General features: G+C 39.8%; 1 non-coding gene and 1 pseudogene across 1 annotated transcript; both read left to right on the top strand.

Moving 5' to 3' along the window:
• Positions 1-1,942: 1,942 nt before the first annotated feature.
• On the top strand, positions 1,943-3,491 carry LOC141622075 (UDP-glycosyltransferase 88A1-like; annotated as a pseudogene).
• A 17,732-nt stretch (positions 3,492-21,223) lies between these two features.
• LOC141625527 (small nucleolar RNA R71) lies at positions 21,224-21,333 on the top strand. Its single transcript, XR_012535301.1, has one exon. It is a non-coding gene; the product is annotated as a small nucleolar RNA R71 (small nucleolar RNA).
• The last annotated feature ends 1,043 nt before the right edge of the window (positions 21,334-22,376 follow it).

Here is a 22,376-nt window from a genome sequence, read left to right as displayed (position 1 = left end):
TTATCATTATTATCATACAACAATCAATGATATAATTATCATCTCTTTTTTATTTTTTTGACATAGTAACCAAGCCGGAGAGGACAGTTATCTTTTGTTTAGTAAGTTCTATTGTTGTCTATAATTTCCATCAATATGTCAGGGGATGGCAATGGAGATAAGAAAAAGATTCCGATTGAGGAAGTCTTTGAGCAACTGAAATGTACGCGAGGAGGTCTAACTTCCGAAGAGGCAGCCCACAGGCTCGAGTTATTTGGACCCAACAAAATAGACGTGGAAAAGGAAAACATATTTCTGAAAATTTTGTGTTTTATCTGGTATAACCCATTGTCATGGATCATTCCGATAATTGCAATTGCTCTTGTAAATAATGGAGGCGGAAATCCCCGAGATTGGCATGACTTTGTTGTTTTGATCGCTTGCTTGGCTGTTAGTATTAACTATACAACCAATTATACTGAAAACAGGGCTAATGTTGGTCCCAAGTGTAAGTTGCTGAGGGATAATCAATGGAAAGAGTCGGAACCTGGCGTTTTGGTACCGGGAGACATTATCAACATTAAATCTGGAGATATAGTCCCTGCTGATGCACTTCTTTTTGAAGGCAATCCTATTGTGATCGACGAATCTCTCCTGACCGGAGACTCTCTCCCTCTGACAATGGATCCTGGAGACGGAGTTTACTCTGGTTCAACGTGCAAAAGAGGTGATATTGAAGCTGTTGTTACCGCTACTGGAGTCAACACCTTTTTTGAAGCTGGAGCTCATCACCTTGTCGATAGCAGAAACAATGTTGGTCGCTTCCACGAGGTCGTTACAGACATTCGTAACTTCTGTATTTTTAGTATTGCAGGCGGTATGATGTTATGGGTATGGAAATTCTGGTGATGTACCCAATTTGATTCCATACAAGAATGGAATCAACAATCTAATGTTAAATTGATTTGCTAGAACTTAATTAGTACTGAGTAACATTTAGAGGTTATGGGACGCAGAACAAACACGTCATTCAAGATTGATTCGCATTGGGTTCATTTTGTTTGGATATTTTTGAGTCTTTGTAACAGGTTCGATCATATTACATGAATAACGGGTTAACGGGTTAAGGTTGACGCTTGATGATCCATGTATGTAAGTGAGTCGACACAAACACGACATGAATTTTATTTGTGTCGGGTTTAGGTATAAGGGTTCATGACCAAATTATATGTGATACAAACCCGAACCCGACACTACCTCATCTATTTGTCAGGCCTATGCCTAACCACAAATCATTTGATATTACACTCATAAACACATCTCTATATTAAGCATCAATCAACCGGCTCATGCATTCCCGGACCACCACATGGACCATGTAAGCCACCCCCAGCTGGTAGTCGAACCCAGGACCTCTCAACTACTGCATTTCTGCAAGTTTCAAGATTTAACCCGGCTACCATTGGACTAACGCCACTTGATTATACGTATCTCTATATATAGTACTCCGTATTAACCAACCAACCAACCAACTCATTTGATGATCGATCCATTGTCATGAATGTTTTATATAAACCACGTTGAACATTTAGGGTGTGTTTGGATTGAGTGATTTGGAGGGAAAAGAAAGGGAGGGAGAGTATGGGATTTAAACTCCCTTGTTTGGATAGCAAATAAGGGTGGAGGGAAATGGAGGGGAAGAGATTTGGAGGGATACATTTTCCCTCCTTCAAGGCATATCAAAATCTCTCCACAATAGGCAAGATTTGGAAGGAAATTGTATCCAAACAACCACTCCCCATTTGCCCTCCCCTTCCCTTACCTCCCTTTCTCTTCCCTCCTTCCCCCTCCCCTCCCTTTCCCTCCACTTTTGCTATCCAAACACACCCTTAAACAAAACAATAGTACATTTCTCTTGTATATATTCCCTTACACATTCACCATACATTGCATACACCAACCAAACATTTAATCCATACAACAAATAATCAATGGAAACAATAGTAATCTACCCTGCTCCTGGTTTCGGCCATTTAATCTCAGCAGTTGAGTTTGCTAAACTACTCTTACACCATTCTCGCAACTCGAAAATCTCCATTACTTTCCTCCTTTCTTGGTTCCCTACCATTAACACTCCCATTTTCACCTCCTTCATCGCCTCCGTTTCATCCTCTGTCCCCTCCATTTCCTTCCATACACTTCCTTACATACCCCTGTCAAAACCCACTTCTGAGTACCCCAACCGGGAAGCCATCCTCTTCGAAAACCTTGGTAACAACAACACCAACATCCTAAATGTTCTTACCTCCATTGCTCTTACTTCTTCTGTTTCCGCTTTCAGCGTTGACTTCTTTTGTTACTCGTCTCTTGATGTTTCTCGTTCGCTTAACATTCCGTCTTACTTTTTCTTTACTTCTGCTGCTTACGCGCTTTCACTTTGCATCAATTTTCCGGAATTTGACAAAGTCGAAAAGGATTCCTTTAGGAATGTTGATACTGTGTTTGAGATTCCGGGTTTGATGGAGGTTCCTTCGAGTCATATGATCGAGCCTATGCTAGATCGTGGAGTGAGTTATGACGAGTTTATACGACTTGGCGAGGCTATGGTTAAAGCCGACGGTATTATCATCAACACTTTTGATGCACTTGAGGTCAAAGCTGTTGAAGGTTTGAGACAGGGAACTTGTCTTCCTGGAGCTCCGATTCCTCCTATATATTGTATCGGGCCCTTGATTGTTACCAAAATCGAGGATAATGCTGACGCGTGTTTGACTTGGCTCGACTCCCAACCAAGTCGAAGTGTGGTGTACTTGAATTTCGGGTCATACGGGCGGTTTTCTAAGGATCAACTGATGGAGATCGCTCTCGGGTTAGAACGGAGTATGGTGAGGTTTTTGTGGGTTGTTCGAGAACCAAACCCGCCAACTTTGGATGCTGTTAAACAATTTACGCCCACCCATGAACTAGATTTGGAGTCGTTACTTCCGGAAGGGTTTTTGGATAGGACTAAAGAGAGGGGTATAGTGGTCAAATCATGGGCACCACAGATGGAAGTTTTAAAAAATAAGTCTATAGGTGGGTTTGTGACACATTGTGGATGGAACTCGATTCTTGAGGCAGTGTCATTTGGGGTGCCTATGGTGGCATGACCGCTTTATGCTGAACAAAGATTTAACAAGATTGTGCTTGTGGAAGAGTTAAAGATGGCGTTACCCATGGACGAGTCTAGTGATCGATTTGTTGGGTCGGATGAGGTGGAGAAGCGAATCAAACAACTGGTGGACTCGGAAGAAGGGAATGCTGTGAGAAAACGTGTGTTAAATTTGAAAGAGAAGGCTAAGGATGCACTTAGCGAGGGTGGATCGTCTACTGTGTCATTGGCTAAGTTGGTTGAGTCCTGGAAACAAGAGTGAGTTTGTGTCGTGTGTGTGATTTGCCAACATTTGATGCTTTTGAGTTTCGAGAATATTGATGGTGGTTGTCTATTTTCTTTTTACATTCAGTTATTTCCTCGATTGCATAGGCGTATCTACGGGGGATGCAGTGGGTGCGTCTGCATCCCCCATTATTTCAGGAAGATATAGATATTAGCTTCCTAATGTATTATACAAAGTGTCGTGGCTTGGTGCTTTGCAACTTGGTTTTGTTCCTGAAGGTCTAGCATTAGTACCATTTTTAATAAACTGGCATTTCTTTTTTATTTATATCAGGTATGCATTAATTTGGTGCAATGTTTTATTCCGCTTTATTTTCATCTTTGACCGTTAATCTTCTATGGTCAAAAATGTGTGAAGTTAAGTACAAATATACTCCATTATCTATAACGGTTTTCAAATACTCCATTATCTATAACGAAGATGATAAAATATAATTCTCCTAAAAAAACTGTTGGTTTGGATCGTTTTATACTACTATCGTTGTAAATTATTAAGCAATGGTAAAAGCCACTACTAACAGGATATTTATATTTGTTGAATTTTTGCATCCCCCGTCTACCGTTTCTAGATACGCCACTGCTCGATTGTTGTTGGTTGCTTCATTGCAATGTGGTTTTACTGCAACAAGCCAGTAAACAGAACAATGTAATATTAATGAATAACTAGCTTTTGTACCCGTGAAAATCACGGGTGCGTTTGAGATTAATTGTTTAAGTTTACGCATGATTGTAACCTCATTAGTATGAAACATGTTGACATTTTTGTTGCTAACACAAACTGCAAAAAATATTTCACCTGAATTATAATTCATGTAGTTTGGTGAGAACCATAACATTTTAATATCTATTTTTATATAAATTATGATATTATATGGGTAATTCAACGTAATACCGGATGAAAGTATATGGAACTACTTAATTTGGACATTGAGAACTGTGATACAAATTTATCATGTTAACTGTATAGACGATAGATCTGTTGCTATTTTCATTATTGGCCAATATTCTAAACTTTTAATATGTTTCTCATATATTTTCATTATTAACCGTGTCAATTTCACACGAGCACCATATCGTAGGCCGTGATTTTATTTTATTTTTTCATTAATTTGTTCATTTCATTGCAGTATATTCTTTTTTGTTTCATAGGATAACATGACTTTAGAAGAGTATACTTGGTGCTCTCTATGTTATCCTTATACTATGATATTTTAATTTATTAAGCTATATAATATTTAAAGTACAATATATGAAAAAAAATATATGTTATTTTATTTTTATAAGCTCTTTTTATATGTAACCAATTCATTGAAATTAACGGGTACAATTATACACATAATATTGCACAATTAAATTAATATGATGTTGTAACAATAAAATAATAAAAGCTTATTTATATTTTCAATTTATATGCCTGTGCAATTTTACACGGGTCCTAAGCTAATAAGAGAGGATAACATTTACAAACGTAGTAAAAGTTATAGTGATGTAATGTGATTTTTTTTTGCATTAAAATCCTAAAATTAAAATTTAGAATTTACTTTGATGTCTAATTGTTGTATAGGTCGTTTCATGTACTTTAAAGTTAAAAGAACAATTTTTTTCTTTTTAAATAACCAACTAGGTTTGTGACCCGTGAAATTCACGGGTTTATCTGTTTTAGTTTTGATATTTTTATCGTATTGTTAATATTTGTTCGAGCAATTAGTTGTTGATCCATTTAAAAATATACAGTCTTGAAATACATAGAAATTAGTTAGTTAATACATTATTTCTTTGACAACTTTGATTTATTTTTTTAAACCGAATCCTGCAAGTGACAATGTGGTAGCTACTCATTTAGAGAAACTTGACAACGGAGCAATGACAAAGACGACTCATTATATATATACGTGTGTTTTACTCCGCAATATAATAAAGTGAGTTTTTTAAATATTAAAAGTTGAAACCATCCGTATATAATAAATTCCGTATGAAAAAATCTTAAATGACGCCTTATAAGGTTGTAAACTCAATACCTCAATATTGTCATCTCCAAATTATTTCCAGACCTCTCCATCAACCCTCCCATAGAAATATCTTTGAAGTCTTATCACCACGTGCATGCTTCAAATATTATTTACATCCAAAAAACATTTATTATATCGATAGAAAAATATTAGATACGATTCAACGGTATGGTCAGTATGGTCGGTATCTACTCCATGTATTACGAATTAAATTTTCATTTCAATTGCTCAATAATCTAAAAAACTATATTCCCTAAATTCGAATTCCAAAAGGTTCTTAAAGTTTTTTAAGTTCCTTATTACTATTTCAAGAATTTGATCCATCTCTTGTTATACTTATGTTCACGATCCTATATAAAAATAAAAATAGTATTAAAGACTATAAAATAATTTATTCCGGTTTTGAAAAAAAAAACACATAAAATTAAAAATATACGGATTAGAATTTAGAAACCATACTATATATTTAATATTTATCTGAAGGTTCACTTTCGCTTCCTTTTAGTACGCTTCCTTTTAGTACATGCCTTGATAATAGTTCATATGAAATGAAAAAGAAAAATATATGTTAGAGATGATTATACTCATGAATACAAAAATACAAATTCAAGTAGGTTCATCGATAAAGCATAATAGTAAAATTACAAAACAATATACGCTTAATAACAAATTTAAAGAAATATTATAAGATCTCAATTTTGAGATCAACGATCATCTTATAATGGTTAAAAAGGTATAAACCACTTTAAAAAGTAAAGTAAATTTTATAGAAAAACAATCAAAAGGTGGGAGTTGGAGAAAACTTAAATTGGAAGAGGAAATGACATAATTAAAATGATTAATTATTGTCATGATGGTTTAAAAAGTAAATTGTGAAATTTTAATGATTTTTCATTCAATTATTTGTACTTATTTATTTACCATTAATTATGAGAGTAGGTTTGTTTTTTTTTAAGGAAATTATGAGAGTAAGTTTTATGTATTATTCCTGTTTTGACAAGAAACACACACATAAACTTAAAAACATACGAAGTAGAATTTAGAAATCATACTATTTAATATTTACCCGAAGGTTCACTTTCGCCTCCTTTTATTACATGTCTTGATAATAGTTCATATAAAATGAAAAAATATATATATATATATATATATATATATATATATATATATATATATATATATATATAGTCGGGATCCGGTGAGAACTCCTAAATATTTGAGGATTGAGGATTAGTGAATACAATATCACGGGTTCTTCAATACAATATCACGAAAAAATTAGACTTGTCCAAAAAAAAAAAAAATTGAAAAAAAAAATGTTTTTTTTTTTTTGCTCAGCTGTTTTTTTCGTGTGATATTGTTTCGAATAACCTGTGATATTGTATTGAACAACCTGTGATATTGTAATGAAATCCTCAATCCTCAAAAAGATAGTGTATACTCACATGATCCCATTCCTATATATATATATATATATATATATATATATATATGTTAGAGATGATTATACTCGTGAATACAGAAAATACAAATTCAAATAGGTTGATCAGGAAAGTATAATAGTAAAATTACACCACAATATATGTTTAATAACAAATTAAAAGAAATATTATACGACTTCTATTTTGAGATTAACAATCATCCATTACTTATCAGTTTCTACCTTACGTTTTTTACCTTTAATTTTACCTCGCCGTGCCTTTTGTATTTCTTCCCTCTTCAGATTACCCACGTGATGGTTTGCCTTATCTGCATTCACATACGTTTCATGATGCTTTAAAGTTATATAAAAAATACATTGACCAAAAGATAAAACATCAACCTGGCAAAAACTTGACAAACGAATCAAAACATTGTCACATGTAAGCCAGTTAAATTAAACCAACTGGAAAACAAGAATTCAAATATAAAGCAAACGATTCATAAAACCAACAACATATCAAATTAAAATATACTTTATTGGACACAATAACAACAGCAACAATAACAACAACAACAACAACAACAACAACAACAACAACAACAACAACAACAACAATAATACTCAATATAATCATAAATTCCCATATTTTAATTTATTTTTTTTTTTTTTTTTTTTACGAGGGGGTTGACGGTTGAGTCCCCCCGGGCCCATGCATTCCCGCACCACCACATGGACCATGTAAGCCACCCCCTTCGGGGGCTGCAGTGGCCAAGTGATCATCGCCCCAGCTGGTAGTCGAACCCGGGACCTCTCAGCTCCTGCATTTCTGCAAACTTCAACGTTTAACCCGGCTACCACTGGACTAACACCACTTGGTTCCCATATTTTAATTTAATTTTTAATTTATTTTGTGGTATTATTAAATTAGATAATTGATTGCCGAGGATCTCAAGAGATGAATTAAATAGGACAAAATGTTAATGAAAATTATGGGTGTTGAGTAATATAAGGAGTTTTAATAAAATTATTAATATATTATATTACAAAAATTAATTAAATAGTAAAAACTTTTAATTGATTTGGTGTGTATTAAGTATTATGAAGAGTTTTAATCAATTTATTACCATGTTTAATTAAAAAAAATTAAATAGGAAAATGTTAATAATGGTGGGTGTTCAGTAATATGAAGAGGTTTAATTAATTTATTAACAGGTTTTATTACAAAATTTTTAAAAACAATGAATTAAATAGGAAAATGTTAATAATGGTGAGTGTTTAGTAATATGAAGAGGTTTAATTAATTCATTAACATGTTTTATTACACAAATTTCAATTAAAATTTCAATTTTAATTATAAATTATGAAATTTATTAACATGTTTTATTACAAAAATTTCAATTAAAATGTCAATATTAATTATAAATTATGAAATTTGATGTAAATTTGTAAGGGTTATATAAATTTTGAAAGACAATATATTTAATATATAAAATTAATTTAAGAATAATGATAATATCCTTTCATATTATAGATATAAGTGAATTAAATTAATTTATAGATAAATGATTTAAATTAATGTCGTGTAATAATAAATTGATAATCCATGTCATATTAATTCGGGCATGTCACATTAAAAATATGCAACATCACATTTAAATATGCCACGTCACCTTAAATTTTAATCTAGGTGCCTTTTTGAATCCTACGTGGCTTTATCTAGATGGCGTTTATTTGTCATTTTAGGGTAGCCTTTTAATTATATTTTATAGATGACCAAGAGTAGATATATATATATATATATATATATATATATATAGAGGAAGGATCAACTAAGGTCCTTAGATATAATAAGTCCATAAGTCCTATTGTGAGCCATTGGATGGAGGGAGATGGATGGCCAAGATCAACCTCCAAAAGTGTGTTTATGTACTAATATCACTCATTCTCTCCTCCTTCACTAATCCTTCTAATTAATCACTAATTCACTATAACTTCTATTCCTCTCATCCACTTCTCTCATATATGATAATAGGAAATTTGTCGTCTACTCCCTATACCAAAACTATTTGTAAAACCCGAAAAAGCGTAGTATTTAGTCGGGGTCGAACTCAAGGACGGCGGGGGTTGCTACAAAGTTCTATTGAGAGTCAAGTTCAATCAAAGTTAAGAGTAAAGGTTTTGGTTATAATCACTAGAGCAAAAGACAAACAAGATGATGATAATGAATACGGATAATTAAAAGCTAGGGCTTTCGGGGTCATCAATATGGGCTAGGGGCAAACATGAAGATCGAAAAGGGTCAATGGTGAGAGATTAACCTAAGATGAAGAACCAATGTCTTGGGTATCTTAAGGGTGGCTACTAATTTTCATTAAGCATCCCTCCTCTCCTAACATACATCAAGACTCCCAAAAACTTTCGTTCTAAGGGAGAATTAAGCAATAAATGAAGAAAGGCCAAAGCTTTCACATGAGCAAATCAACAAACACCTTGAGTGCAATGAATAGGAAAGTTAAACAATTTCACCAAAGACCAAAATGTTCAAAGAATCATGCCCACAAATCCCATAAAGAATCACCCTAAACCCTAGAAGGGATCTACTCACTCATGTTAAGGGAAATTATACTAAATAGAGAAGAAAAGCAAACAACACAAGGAGAAGACATAATGAAGGTTGTAACAAAATCAAAAGACAAGGAAAATGTAAACAAATGATAAACAAGTAAAAGGAAGGAGAGAAATTATACCAACAAAAGGAAAGATGGAAGCTTGATTGATTAATAAGAAGGAAAACCCTTCAAAATCCCCAATACAAACTTCAACAAACAAGTGTAAACAATTGACTATTACTAGAACTAACTAATTCTTGCTAAATATTAATAATAATTATTGAAAGATTAGAACTTGATTAAGGAGATATTACAATAAATATGGAATGTTTTTCAGATCTAGGGTTGTGTGCAAAAGGGTTTAAGGAGGGGGTATTTATAGGCTATCATTGGATTAAGGGAAGAAAGAATGAAAAAGCCCAACTCGTGTAAAGTGTTCCTGCCGGCGGGCGGGCCGGCCGCCGCCTCCTCTGCCGGCAGCGCGTTCTTTCAAAAACGAGGAAATGAAGGTTGGGCAATCCCCTGCGCCGGCCGCCTCTTGCCGCAGAGAATTTCTCTTCTTGGGATTTTCCTCCAATTCTTCATGCCAGTGCCCTCTCCGGCGGGGTCACGCGCCACTGTGCCGGTAGGTAGCGTTGAATTAACTTTGGCCAAAAACTTCTTCAAAATTTGACTAAGTATGGTGATTGTGTTCCCTGCCGGTGGGCCGGCTGCCGGCCTGCCGACAGAGAATACCTCTTCAGCTTGTTTCTTCCTTTTTCTCCTCGTAGCCATACCTCCTGCCGGTGGGCCGGCTGCCGGCCTGCCGGCAGAGGATTTCTTCTTCAAAAATCCTTCATCTCCCCTTTCTTCATGTAAAGGCATTAAAATGCCTTTTCTTGCCCCAATTCCTTCATACTCGACTCGGTTCCTACAAAAGGACACACAAAATGACAAGTACGGGGATCGGGCACAAATGCAAGGAAAAGCACACGAAATCGACTCGTTATGAGCCGGAATGCGTCGAAGAAAGAGGGAAATAAGGTGTAAATGATTCACTTATCAACCTCCCCACACTTAAACCTTACTCGTCCTCGAGTAAGTCCAAAATCAATGCACAAGACCCTACTAAAATAGACAAGGAGAGTGAGTGCACAATATAAGCATCACTCAACTAAACTACTACTTAAGCCGATCGAGTATTAGCGCACTCAACGCCCCTTCAACTCACAATTTGACACTCATGAGGGGAGAGTGCCCTATTGCAAGGCAAGTTGGGTCTTGCTACAAAATTTTTGATGCAATCATTCAATTAAGCACAAATCGACATGTATGACGCATCACAAAAATCAAACCGCTTTCCTCATCTAAGCGGCCGTTTTACTTTGAACGATTAAAGGTTTTGGTCGGGAGATACCATCTCATAGTCTCGGCGGGGTGTCAATGCCCTAATGGTGGCTCAAGCAACCGCAATTTGACAACCAAATGCCTAGGAAACAAATTCAAAGGCGGGAAAGGGGGAAACAAAGCCTAACCTTCGAGAATCACATGACACACTCGAGATTCAACCAAATTGACCCATGACTAAGGGGACCAAGACTACCGACTTCCTCACGGTTTTCACTAATCTCTCATTTCGTTTTTGGAGCGGGTGATTTTTGTGCAAAAAGTAACCAAATCACTCATCTACTTGACTCGTGAGACATGCCCGCAATCTAACATGGAAGCCTCTCCTACAAGACCATTAGTGAGATGCAAAAAGAGGAAAAGTATGCATACAAGAAACAAGGGTTGTAATGGGGCTAGGCGATGGGTCGAAACGGGATTGGTGCAAGCACCGTTATGGATCATTTGGAGTTTTAAGATCAAGTAGTTGTCAAAATCTCCTATTTCTTCCCAACTTATTACAACAAATGAATGAATCAAAAAGAACATGATATTAGTTGCCTAAATCACACAAAAATTTGAAAATCCGACTCATTTGGAAAAACATCATTTTCCCTTTATTTTGCAACGCCTTTTTCTACTCCTTTAATGATGCATAAGGAGTGTTGCTCGGCTTTTTCTCATCAAACATAATTCAAATACATATAAGTAAATCTCTTTTCTTTTTCACATTTTTCCTCTTTTCTATTTTTCTTTTTCTTTTCTTTTTCAAAACCTCTTTATTCAAAGCAAACCAAACTAAACCATCATTCCGACTCAAATGGATTGTGCACATCCACTAAACCAAGATTCAAATTCCCTTGCTTCATACTAGCCAAACTCATAGGCAACTTACTTGATCAAGGTCGGTTGTTTTTGGGTTGTAGTTAGTAGTGTAGGTATCAAATGAAAGGTCAAGGCTCAAAAGGGGTAAACAAAATCGGCCCTAGTCTAAAGGGTCGAAAAATTAGGCTTATTTGGCAATGTGAGGCTCAAAAATTGAAATGCAACTTGTTGTTTCAAAATATGCATACAAATGAACATCTCATGGTCTAAAAGGAAAGGACGTCATGCTTGTGCGTCGTGATGTGACATGCCACGCGAGGAGCCTACTCACACCTAAAGGGGGACCGGGTATGGATGTACCGGTCCCAAGGAGGCTCTAATCCTCACATTTGAGTAGCTAGGTCGAAATCTAGGTCTAGTCTACGGTCTATGGTCTCACAAGGTGGTCAAAACTCTCCGGTCTAGCCTCATTTCCCGTATATAACGAGGGTGTCACAGGGTGCAAGCCAATAGGAGGGGAAAGACAAGGCCAAGACAATATCATCATTGAGGTATCATACTCCCTTCCTAGACCAAATTTGTTCAAAAATTTATGTACAAACTCGATGCAAAATGTAAATAAAGCAACAAACACGTATTCACAAGGTACGAAATGCATTTCTAAGTACTAGCAACATAAATAAACATGCAACAATGGTCTAATCCTAGCAAAGACGTAAGCAACACACACCAAGTTCCAAAATGGAACATCCTCATCAACATAGCCCATCCTCCTCCATACATACAACAATTGTAAAAGAAAAGGAATGGAAAAGGAGAAAGAGATAAGAAAGATTAAACCGAGCGGTCTTCTAGTCTCCTAATGCCTCAAATGTCCCGTATGTGCCTGCACCACTTGTTAGACAAACATATATATACAATGCAATTTTTCTGGAATTTTTGAAATTTTTCAATTTTTAGGCATTTTTTGAATTTTTATCAAATTTAAAGGTGCAAATAAATATTCACAAGGTGGATATTTCCCTCCCCACACTTGAAATTTACATTGTCCTCAATGGAACAAAGTATAGGGAGAGAATAGGAAAAATAAACAACATATTTTTGGTGGTTTTTTATTTTTTGAAAATAAAAATAACATATTTTTGGTATTTTGATTTTTGGAAATTAAAATGCATGTTTTTGGTTTTTTTTTTGGGCCCTCCCCACACTTATTCATTTACATGGGAGGGCAATTGAGTGAAAGAAAATAACATGTTTTTGGTGGTTTTAGTCGTTTTTGAATTTTTTAGTTGGTTTTTTATTTTGAAAATGCAATGCATGCTCTATTCTATATGCAAAATTTAAATGACAATGCAATCTATTCTAAGTGAACGCAATTGCGAAATGTGACAATATGTTACAAATTGAAATCTAATGCAATTCTATATGAATGCAACTATATGAATTTCTAACTAAATGCATACAAAATTTAAATATGAATGAGAAGTTTGGATTGTTGGGTACATACTTGACATTTGGATTGAAAAGGGAGGAAAGAAAGGCCCAACTCGAGGCCGCCTACTCAAGGTCCCCGTCATCATCATCATCATTGTTATCATTATCATCATCATTGCCATCTCCTTCCATTGCTCCAAAAGCGGACTTGCTAAGGAAGTCGTCGGTGTTCATGGGTTCGCCGAAATTCCCGCCGGAAGAAAGGAAACCACCGGAAGCCGCCCCGGAGCTACTCCCAACCTCGGGGCGGGAGAAAATGGAGGGTGTACCCTCGAACCATTGAGCATCATGCCCCTCCTCTTGAGAAGCGGGAGGGGGAAAAACGGGTGGGGTAAAATAATCCGGCCGGATATTGATGTCGGCGTAGCGAAACCGGTCATCCTTGTGGTAACCACCATCCGGCTCAAGGAAGTAGGAGGGGTGGAGATGCTGGGGGTGCTCGTAGTTCCTCCTCATATAATCATCATAAATCGGAAATTGACCCACGGAGGTGTCATAATATATCCGATCCAACCTTTGTTCAATACCCCGCCTCTCATTAGCGGCGGTTTCCAAACCCAACCGCATGTCACTCATGAATTTGACCAAGTCGGCATGCATAGGAGGCGGGGGAGGAGGGATGTTGCTAGAGGTGCCTTCACCAAAATTACCCCCCCAAGGTTGAGGTTGGAAGGTGGAGGGTGGTCGGAAGGAGGGCATGGAGTAGTGGAGGGAGGATGGAGTTTCCCTCCGGTTGTCACGACCATAGGTGATGGGGTTGGTCGGGGGAGGTCGGGTCTCATCGGGCTCTTCCTCAATTTCAAGGAGGTAGGACTCCTCACCGGGTTTGATTATGAATTTGGAGGCATTGGGAATTGGGACGGAATTTTTCTTTTGAATTTGCCAATACTCGATTCCATCAAAAGGATTGACCTTGATCCACTCTAGGCTTTTCGTTAACCATTGCTTGGTGATGTAGGTCTCCCCCCGGATCCACCTCAAATTGTTCAAGTTCACCGGCCGGTCAAGGTTCTTGGCAATTCGGGTTATTATCCCACCCACGTGAAGAGGGACTTTTTGCCCCGGTGATTTGGAAAGTGATTGCAAGTGGAGGGCTAAATGGTGACCCACATTGATTTCATAGGTGGCCGGGGTGGTGAGCAAGTAAGACCCCAAAATTTCCAATTCGGTAACCCGAAAAACCCATGGCTCATGGGTCGCAAAAATAGAACCTCCCACAAATCGATGCCAAATGCGAATGGGGGCATTGTGGCACGCAATTTCCGGCCTCTTCACGCCGGTTTGGTCATCTAAGCCCGAAATGGCTTTCCACACCCGAGAAAAGTGATGGGTCTCGGGTGCCTTGAATTTTGGGGGATTGTTAAGGCCGAAAATTCGGCAAAGCCTTCCTAGGGACATGGAATGATCACGGTTCATTAACCGAAAGTGAATTTGCTCGACCATACGGGTTTGTCGGTGCTTATCAAGACGGAAACTACTAAGGAATTCCCAAGTGAGGCGGGGATAAGTTTCCTCATGCAAATCATATAAGCCCTTCATACCAACACCCTTAAACAACTCGAAGGTTTCGTTGTCTAGTCCCATATTTCTCATAGCCGGTCTACAAATAAATTTTGTCGGGGTTAAGGGGCGATTTTTGAACAAGATAAATTTACCTTTTTGCTCTTGCGTGACGAACTCAACGTCCGGGTAGTCGGGATCCGGGTTAGTGTCACTCGCCGCCGCCTCGACCAAAAGCCGTTGAGCTTCCGCCATCTCCGACCTAGTTCTCTTGTTAGCCATCTTTAGATGAAGGAAATGAGGGTAAAAAGGGAAGGAATGAAGGATGTTGAAGGGAGGATGAGGTTTAATGGTGAGGGTGATGGGTTGGTGATGGTGGATATGGTGGTAAGGGTTTAGGGAGATGAGAGAGAAAGGAAAGAAAGAGGAAGGAATTTGAGGTAATGGGGATAACACGGCTGGTTCACGAGGGTTATAAAGATCCCCTGCCGGTTTGGCGAACCGCACCGGTCACCCGTAGGGGATTCGAATTTTCTTCAAAAATAAACCAACGCGCTGCGGTGGAAGGCAAGCGCACTTGCCGGTCCACCGGCAGAAAATTCCCCAATACTCCTTTTTTGCAGTTCAGTGGTTCCCCTACCGGTGAGCCGGCTGCCGGCCTGCCGGCAGGGGTTTCCTTCATCTTCAAATTCCCAATTTTACCATAGTAAGCGATCCTCTACCGGGGGGCCGGCTGCCGGCCTGCCGGTAGGGAGTCCTTCTCCTCATGATTCCTTCATTCTTGGTTCAGTAAGACATCCCCTACCGGTGAGCCGGCTGCCGGCCTGCCGGTAGAGGATTCCTCTTCTTCAACTTTTCGCCTTTTTCAATAAATAGGGATCTCCCTGCCGGTGAGCCGGCTGCCGGCCTACCGGCAGGGAATTCTTCTCAGCTTAATTCCTTCAATTTTCACAAAAAATTTTCAACGCGCTACCGGTGGAGGGCACCTGCCACGGCCCACCGGGCAGAGAGTTACAACTCTTAGTTTTCACTTTCGTTTTTCCTCTCAAACTCAACAATACATTTCCAATTCCTATCCTTGCCCAATTTTTCGAGTTTTCAACTTTCAAACCGACGACTCGTGTCGGGATCTCGGGCGAGGCTAGGGGTCCCACCTCCAAATTCAAGTTCGTCAAGAATGTTCAATCCAAACTATCTCAAATGCTATCTACATGCATGCTATTTACAAATGGTGGTTCTTGTGGGACTCCACCAAACCAATTCAAATTCGAGAATTTCAACTTTCCCTCTCCTCGGGGAGGGGTTCCCCGAGATAGAGTACTTCTATTGGGCCTTTGTTGTCGCCGTCGTAGTAACGCTTTACTCTTTGACCATTCACCCGAAAGGTACCTCCCTCCTCGCTCCAAAGCTCAAAGGCGCCATAGGGGAATACCTTCATCACTTTGAAGGGTCCGGACCACCTTGACTTGAGCTTGCCCGAGAACACCTTTATCTTGGAATTGAAAAGGAGAACGAGGTCTCCAACACTTACCTCTTTTTTCATGATCTTGGCATCATGCCATTTCTTCGTTTGATCTTTGTAGATTTTGGAGCTCTCATAAGCCTCCAATCTTAACTCCTCAGGCTCATTCATTTGGAGGAAGCGTACTTCTCCGGCGGCATCAAAGTCAAAATTCATTTCTTTGAGAGCCCACCAAGCCTTGTGCTCCAACTCCACGGGCAAATGGCAAGCTTTTCCGTACACAAGCTTGTACGGGGTGGTGCCCAGTGGTGTCTTGAAGGCGGTTCTCAATGCCCACAAGACATCGGGGAGCTTTTGAGACCAATCTTTCCGGCTCTTGTTGGCTACTTTCTCCAAAATGACTTTGATTTGGCGGTTAGAAACCTCCACTTGTCCACTAGTTTGAGGGTGGTAGGCAAGTGCGGTTTTGTGCCGCACACCATGTGATTCAAGAAGGGCCTTGAAGGTACTCTTGCGGAAATGAGATCCGCCATTACTTATAACTACCCTTGGAGTTCCGAATCTTGGGAAAATTGTGCCTTTAAAAAGTTTCATCACAACTTTGCTATCATTGGTGGGGGAGGCAACCGCTTCAATCCATTTGGATACATAGTCCACCGCAACCAAGATGTATTCATTTCCACAAGAGTTGGGAAAGGGTCCCATGAAGTCTATGCCCCAACAATCAAAAAGCTCAATCTCTAATATGTTAGTCAATGGCATCTCACTTCTCTTCCCTATGTTCCCGACTCTTTGGCAAGCATCACACGATTTAACCAAGTGGTGAATGTCTTTGAACATGGAGGGCCAATAAAACCCACCTTGGAGGATCTTGGCGATAGTTCTAGAAGTGGCCAAGTGTCCCCCGTAGGCGGAATTGTGAACCCGGTCAACAATTTCTAACCCTTCCTCTCGAGACACGCATCTCCGGAACATACCATCCCCACACTTGCGAAACAAATGTGGGTCATTCCAAAAGTACCTTCTAGCATCATTTCTCAACTTCCTCCTTTCTCTTGGCTCCATTTCATCCGGCAAGAAACCGCTTACAATGTAATTTGCAAGATCCGCAAACCAAGGAGTTTTGGCGGTAACTTCCATGAGTCCATCATCCCGCAACCACTCATTGATGGGTCCACTCTTGTCTTGTATCCCATGGTCTTCAACGGTCAATCTAGATAAGTGGTCGGCTACAACATTTTCCGAACCGGCCTTATCTTTAATCTCTAAATCAAATTCTTGAAGAAGAAGGACCCATCTCAAGAGCCGGGGCTTTGCATCTTTTTTCACCATCAATTGTCTCAAGGCGGTGTGATCGGAGTAAACCACCACCTTAGACCCAACAAGGTATTGCCGAAATTTCTCCACGGCATGAACAATTGCCAACATTTCCTTTTCGGTAGTAGCGTATCCACATTGGGTTTGATCAAGGGTCTTGCTTGTGTAATATATCACATGATGCTTCTTATCCACAACTTGCCCAAGTACCGCACCAACCGCGAAGTCCGATGCATCACACATTATTTCAAAGGGAAGATTCCAATCCGGAGATCGGATTATCGGTGCCGTGACCAATGCTCTCTTCAACCTATTGAAAGCTTCAAGACAAGAATCATCAAACACAAAGGGGGAATCCTTGAGGAGTAATGAGGTTAGGGGCTTTGCTATTTTTGAAAAATCCTTGATAAAACGCCGATAAAACCCGGCATGGCCTAGAAAACTTCTCACTCCCTTAACATTGGAAGGGGGTGACAAGTTCTCTATGACCGCAACTTTGGCCCCATCGACCTCAATACCCCTCCTTGAAACGATGTGACCGAGTACAACCCCCTCCTCCACCATGAAATGGCACTTTTCCCAATTAAGGACGAGGTTATGCTCCTCACACCGTCTCAACACACTAGCCAAGTTCTCAAGACCAAGCTCAAACGAGTCCCCATGGACACTAAAGTCGTCCATGAAGACTTCCATGCTTTTTTCAAGGAAATCTGAAAATATTGCCATCATGCACCTTTGGAAGGTGCCGGGCGCATTACAAAGCCCGAATGGCATCCTACGGTAAGCATAGACTCCTATTGGGCAAGTGAAGGTCGTCTTCTCTTGGTCATCCGGGTGAATGGGAATTTGGAAAAACCCGGAATAACCGTCTAAGAAGCAATAATATGCATGGCCCGCGAGCCTTTCTAGCATTTGGTCAATGAAGGGAATTGGGAAGTGGTCTTTGAGGGTGGCGGCATTGAGCTTGCGGTAGTCAATACACATTCGCCACCCGGTCACGGGTCTAGTGGGTAGGGTGGTGCCATCCTCTTGTTCAACCATTTGTATCCCCCCCTTTTTGGGTACCACATGAACCGGACTAACCCATTTGCTATCGGTAATTTGGTATATAATACCGGCCTCTAGGAGTTTCAAGACTTCATTTTTCACCACCTCGGCCATTTTTGGGTTAATCCTTCTAAGACCGTCAACCTTGGGTTGACTCCCCTCCTCCAAAACTATCCTATGCATGCACAAACTCGGACTTAAGCCCTTGATGTCATCAATGCTATACCCAAGTGCCCCTCTATGAGTTTTCAAAATTTCCAAAAGCTTCTTTTCTTGGGACTCACTTAGGTTAGCATTAACGATCACCGGGTAGGCCTCTCCCTCATCAAGGAAAGCATACTTGAGTGAGGGAGGCAAGGGTTTGAGTTGTACCTTTGGAGGGAGAAAGCCCTCCACTTTCTTTAATAGCTCTTCATCGACCTCATGATCCTCTTTCATTGCCTCATCATGCAAAGAGATTTGAAAACCTCTTCCATCTCCGCCTCTTCACGGGCTACTTCGTGCACTATCTCATCAATTACCTCAATTGTGCTCAATCTTTCTACACTTGGACCTTTCATCAAATTTGGCAAGTTAAATTCGATTTTGTTGCCCTCAATTTGGAAGGTTAGCCGCCCATTCTTCACATCAATGAGTACTCCTCCGGTAGCCAAAAATGGCCTACCTAGGATGATGGGAGTGTGGCTATCCTCCGGAATATCAAGGACAACAAAATCGGTGGGAATCAAAAACTTTCCAACCTTGACGGGCACGTCCTCAAGCACCCCCATAGGGCGTTTGACGGACCTATCCGCCAATTGGAGAGTCATGGAAGTGGGAGCCAAGTTTTGAATGCCAATCCTTTTTGCAACTTTCAAAGGAATAACACTAACACTTGCTCCCAAGTCACAAAGAGCTCTAGAGATAGGAACACCGCCAACTACACAAGGAATGGAAAAGCTTCCCGGGTCACCAAGTTTAGTGGGCAATTTGTTAAGGATATGAGCACTACATGCTTCTTCCATAGCCACTATTTCTTGGTCACCCAAGACTCTTTTCTTTGTCAAAATGTCTTTTAAAAATTTTGAGTAGGTTGGCATGTTCATTATCACCTCCGTAAAGGGTAGGGTAACCTCAAGTTTCTCAAGCATATCACAAAATTTGGCATACTTGAGGTTCTCCCTACTCTTTATGGCTCTTGAAGGGTAAGGAATTTTAGAAACAAGTTGGGAATTGGAAGATACCTTTGGAGGAGCCGAACTTTTTGTTACCTTTTTAGAATGTTGCAAAGGTATTTCTTCATTAGCTTCCTCCTCATAAGGGAGGTCTTCCACATATCCATCAACATCCTTGTCCACTTGAATTCCTCTTCTAGTCAAATCTTCACAAGCTTTCCTTCCTTTCTTGTCATCATTAGCTTTACCCGAAGCCTCAATGGGTGAGCTTTCCTCTTCATCATCCACTTCTACCTCATTCCCCTTGGGATCTTCATCAACTTCCAACTCAAGGTCTTTGTAAGGGTCCTCAAGCTCTAAACCACTCCTTAGCACTACCGCATGAGCATGGTGGCTATTTGAGGCATCTTTGGAGCTTTGTCCTTGAGCCAACAAACCACCGGGCGGCCTTTGAGGGTTAGCCATAGCATGCGAAGCCATCCTAGATTCCATTTCCCTCATGTCCTTAAGAAATGTAGCTCTCAAGTTTGCTTGTTCTTGTTGAGTAGCTTTTGCAAAATTAGCTATCTCTTGGCTATGTTGAAGTTGCATGTTCTTGATCATCTTCAAAAGCTCCACTTGAGAGAGCTCACCTTGGGGTTCTTGATGAGGTTGGTTGGCTATGGGTAAAGGGAACCCATAGTCATATCTAGCATTGGGACCTTGGTTGTTGTTTTGCCCCACTTGAAAGTTACCTCTCGTACCATAGTTGTTGAAGTTTGATCCTTGCCCTTGTTCTTGAGACCCTTGAACATACCCTTGCCCAAATCCTTGATTTGCTTGATTTACTTGATTCCCTTGGTAAAACCCTTGGTTGCTTTGGTTTCCACCAAACTCTTGGTGCCCTTGTTGTTGGTTGCCATAGTTTTGGGGTGGGTTGTTGCTTGACCATTGGTTTTGATTTCCAAAGTTATTTCTTGGGTTTGGGAGAATTCCCCTTGGTTGAGCAAAACCGGGTGGATTGGTTTGGGTTTGTGGTTGGAGATGTTGGGGGTTTTGAACATTGGTGCTTTTGTAACTAAAGTTGGGGTGGTTCCTTAACCCGGGGTGGTAGAAATTGGTATTTGGATTGTAGACATTTGGGTTGTTGTAAGGAGGCCTTGGTGGCCTAGGATTGTTGTTGTAGCTTTGAAAAGCGTTAACCTCTTGAGCATTCTCTTCATAGGCACCATTGTAATTGTTGCCACACAAGTCATATGTATGACCACTTCCTCCACAAAGTTCACAACTCGAGACTTGAGCAACTTCTTCCATGGGCGGCCCAAATGAGGTCCCGGCTTGGTTCACTTGATTCCTTGAAAACTTCTCAAATTGCTTTGTGAGCAAGTCGAGCTTGGCATTTGTATCGGAGTTGGAGGCATTTTCCTTAGGGAATTTCCCGTTTCTTCGTAGCATGTTCCCTCTAGAACCATAGTTTGCCTCCGAGTCTACCATTTTTTTGATCAATGCCGTGCCCTCTTCATCATTCAAGTGGTCAAAACCTCACCCCGCGGAGGCATTTACCATCTCCTTAGTTCTTGGTAGTAGAGTTTGGAAGAATGTTTGAGTAATGTACCATTCCGGTATTCCATGGTGGGGGCAACTTGCTATCAAATCTTGATAACGGTCCCAAGCCTCACCTGCTAAGGACTCACCATCCTCTTGTTGGAACGTATGGATCTCGTTGCGGAGCATCGCGGTCTTTGAGGAAGGGTAGTACTTGGCCATAAATGCTTGGGCCAAGTCATCCCAAGTAGTGAAAGTATCCGGTGGGTGAATGTTCAACCACCGGTCCGCTTTGCCCGTCAATGAAAACGGAAACAACATCATTCTCAAGGTGTCTTCGGACACCCCATTCTTCTTCATCATTGAAACTTTCCTTTTAAATTTCCGGAGATGGGCATGGGCATCTTCCTCAATATGACCTCCAAACAAGTCCTTCTCAACTAACCCGACTTGGGCGGGATGCATTTCAAAGTTGTTTGGGGCCAAGGTGCCAAAGTTGATGGGATTACATGAATCATTATGGTTAGGCCGGTTGTGATCTCTAAGAGCCATTTGTGGTGGGTGGTTTGGTTCTTGATGTGGTGGTGTTTGAGGTGGACTATTGTAATTAAGGAAGTTATGAAAGGGGTTTTCTACTAAAGTCTCAATTGTGGTATTTGGTTGAACCGTAGTTGTTGTATCAAAATTTTGTGGGATGTGTGAGTTTGGTTGATCAATGTTTGCTTGGGTGGAGTTGTTCCTCACTCTTTCAAGAGTCCTAGTCCTCAAGGTCCTAAATAGCCTCTCGGGGTCGGAGTTGAATAGGAGAGCTTGATGATTCCTCCTAGGCATACACTTGGCAAATCGTAAGTCTCCTAGTGTTTTTACACACTAGGGAAAGGCAAAAATCACACACACTCTACAAACAACAATCAACTACTAAAGCAAAATGACAATTGAGACAAGATTAAAGCAAAGACTCTAAATGAAACTAAGCATAACCTAACGCCATCCCCGGCAACGGCGCCATTTGATAATAGGAAATTTGTCGTCTACTCCCTATACCAAAACTATTTGTAAAACCCGAAAAAGCGTAGTATTTAGTCGGGGTCGAACTCAAGGACGGCGGGGGTTGCTACAAAGTTCTATTGAGAGTCAAGTTCAATCAAAGTTAAGAGTAAAGGTTTTGGTTATAATCACTAGAGAAAAAGACAAACAAGATGATGATAATGAATACGGATAATTAAAAGCTA

This window comes from Silene latifolia, chromosome X (genome assembly GCF_048544455.1).
Source record: "Silene latifolia isolate original U9 population chromosome X, ASM4854445v1, whole genome shotgun sequence".
Lineage (NCBI taxonomy): Eukaryota > Viridiplantae > Streptophyta > Magnoliopsida > Caryophyllales > Caryophyllaceae > Silene > Silene latifolia.
Note: the sequence above shows the minus strand (reverse complement) of the source record. Positions and strands in the feature narration are given on the sequence as shown.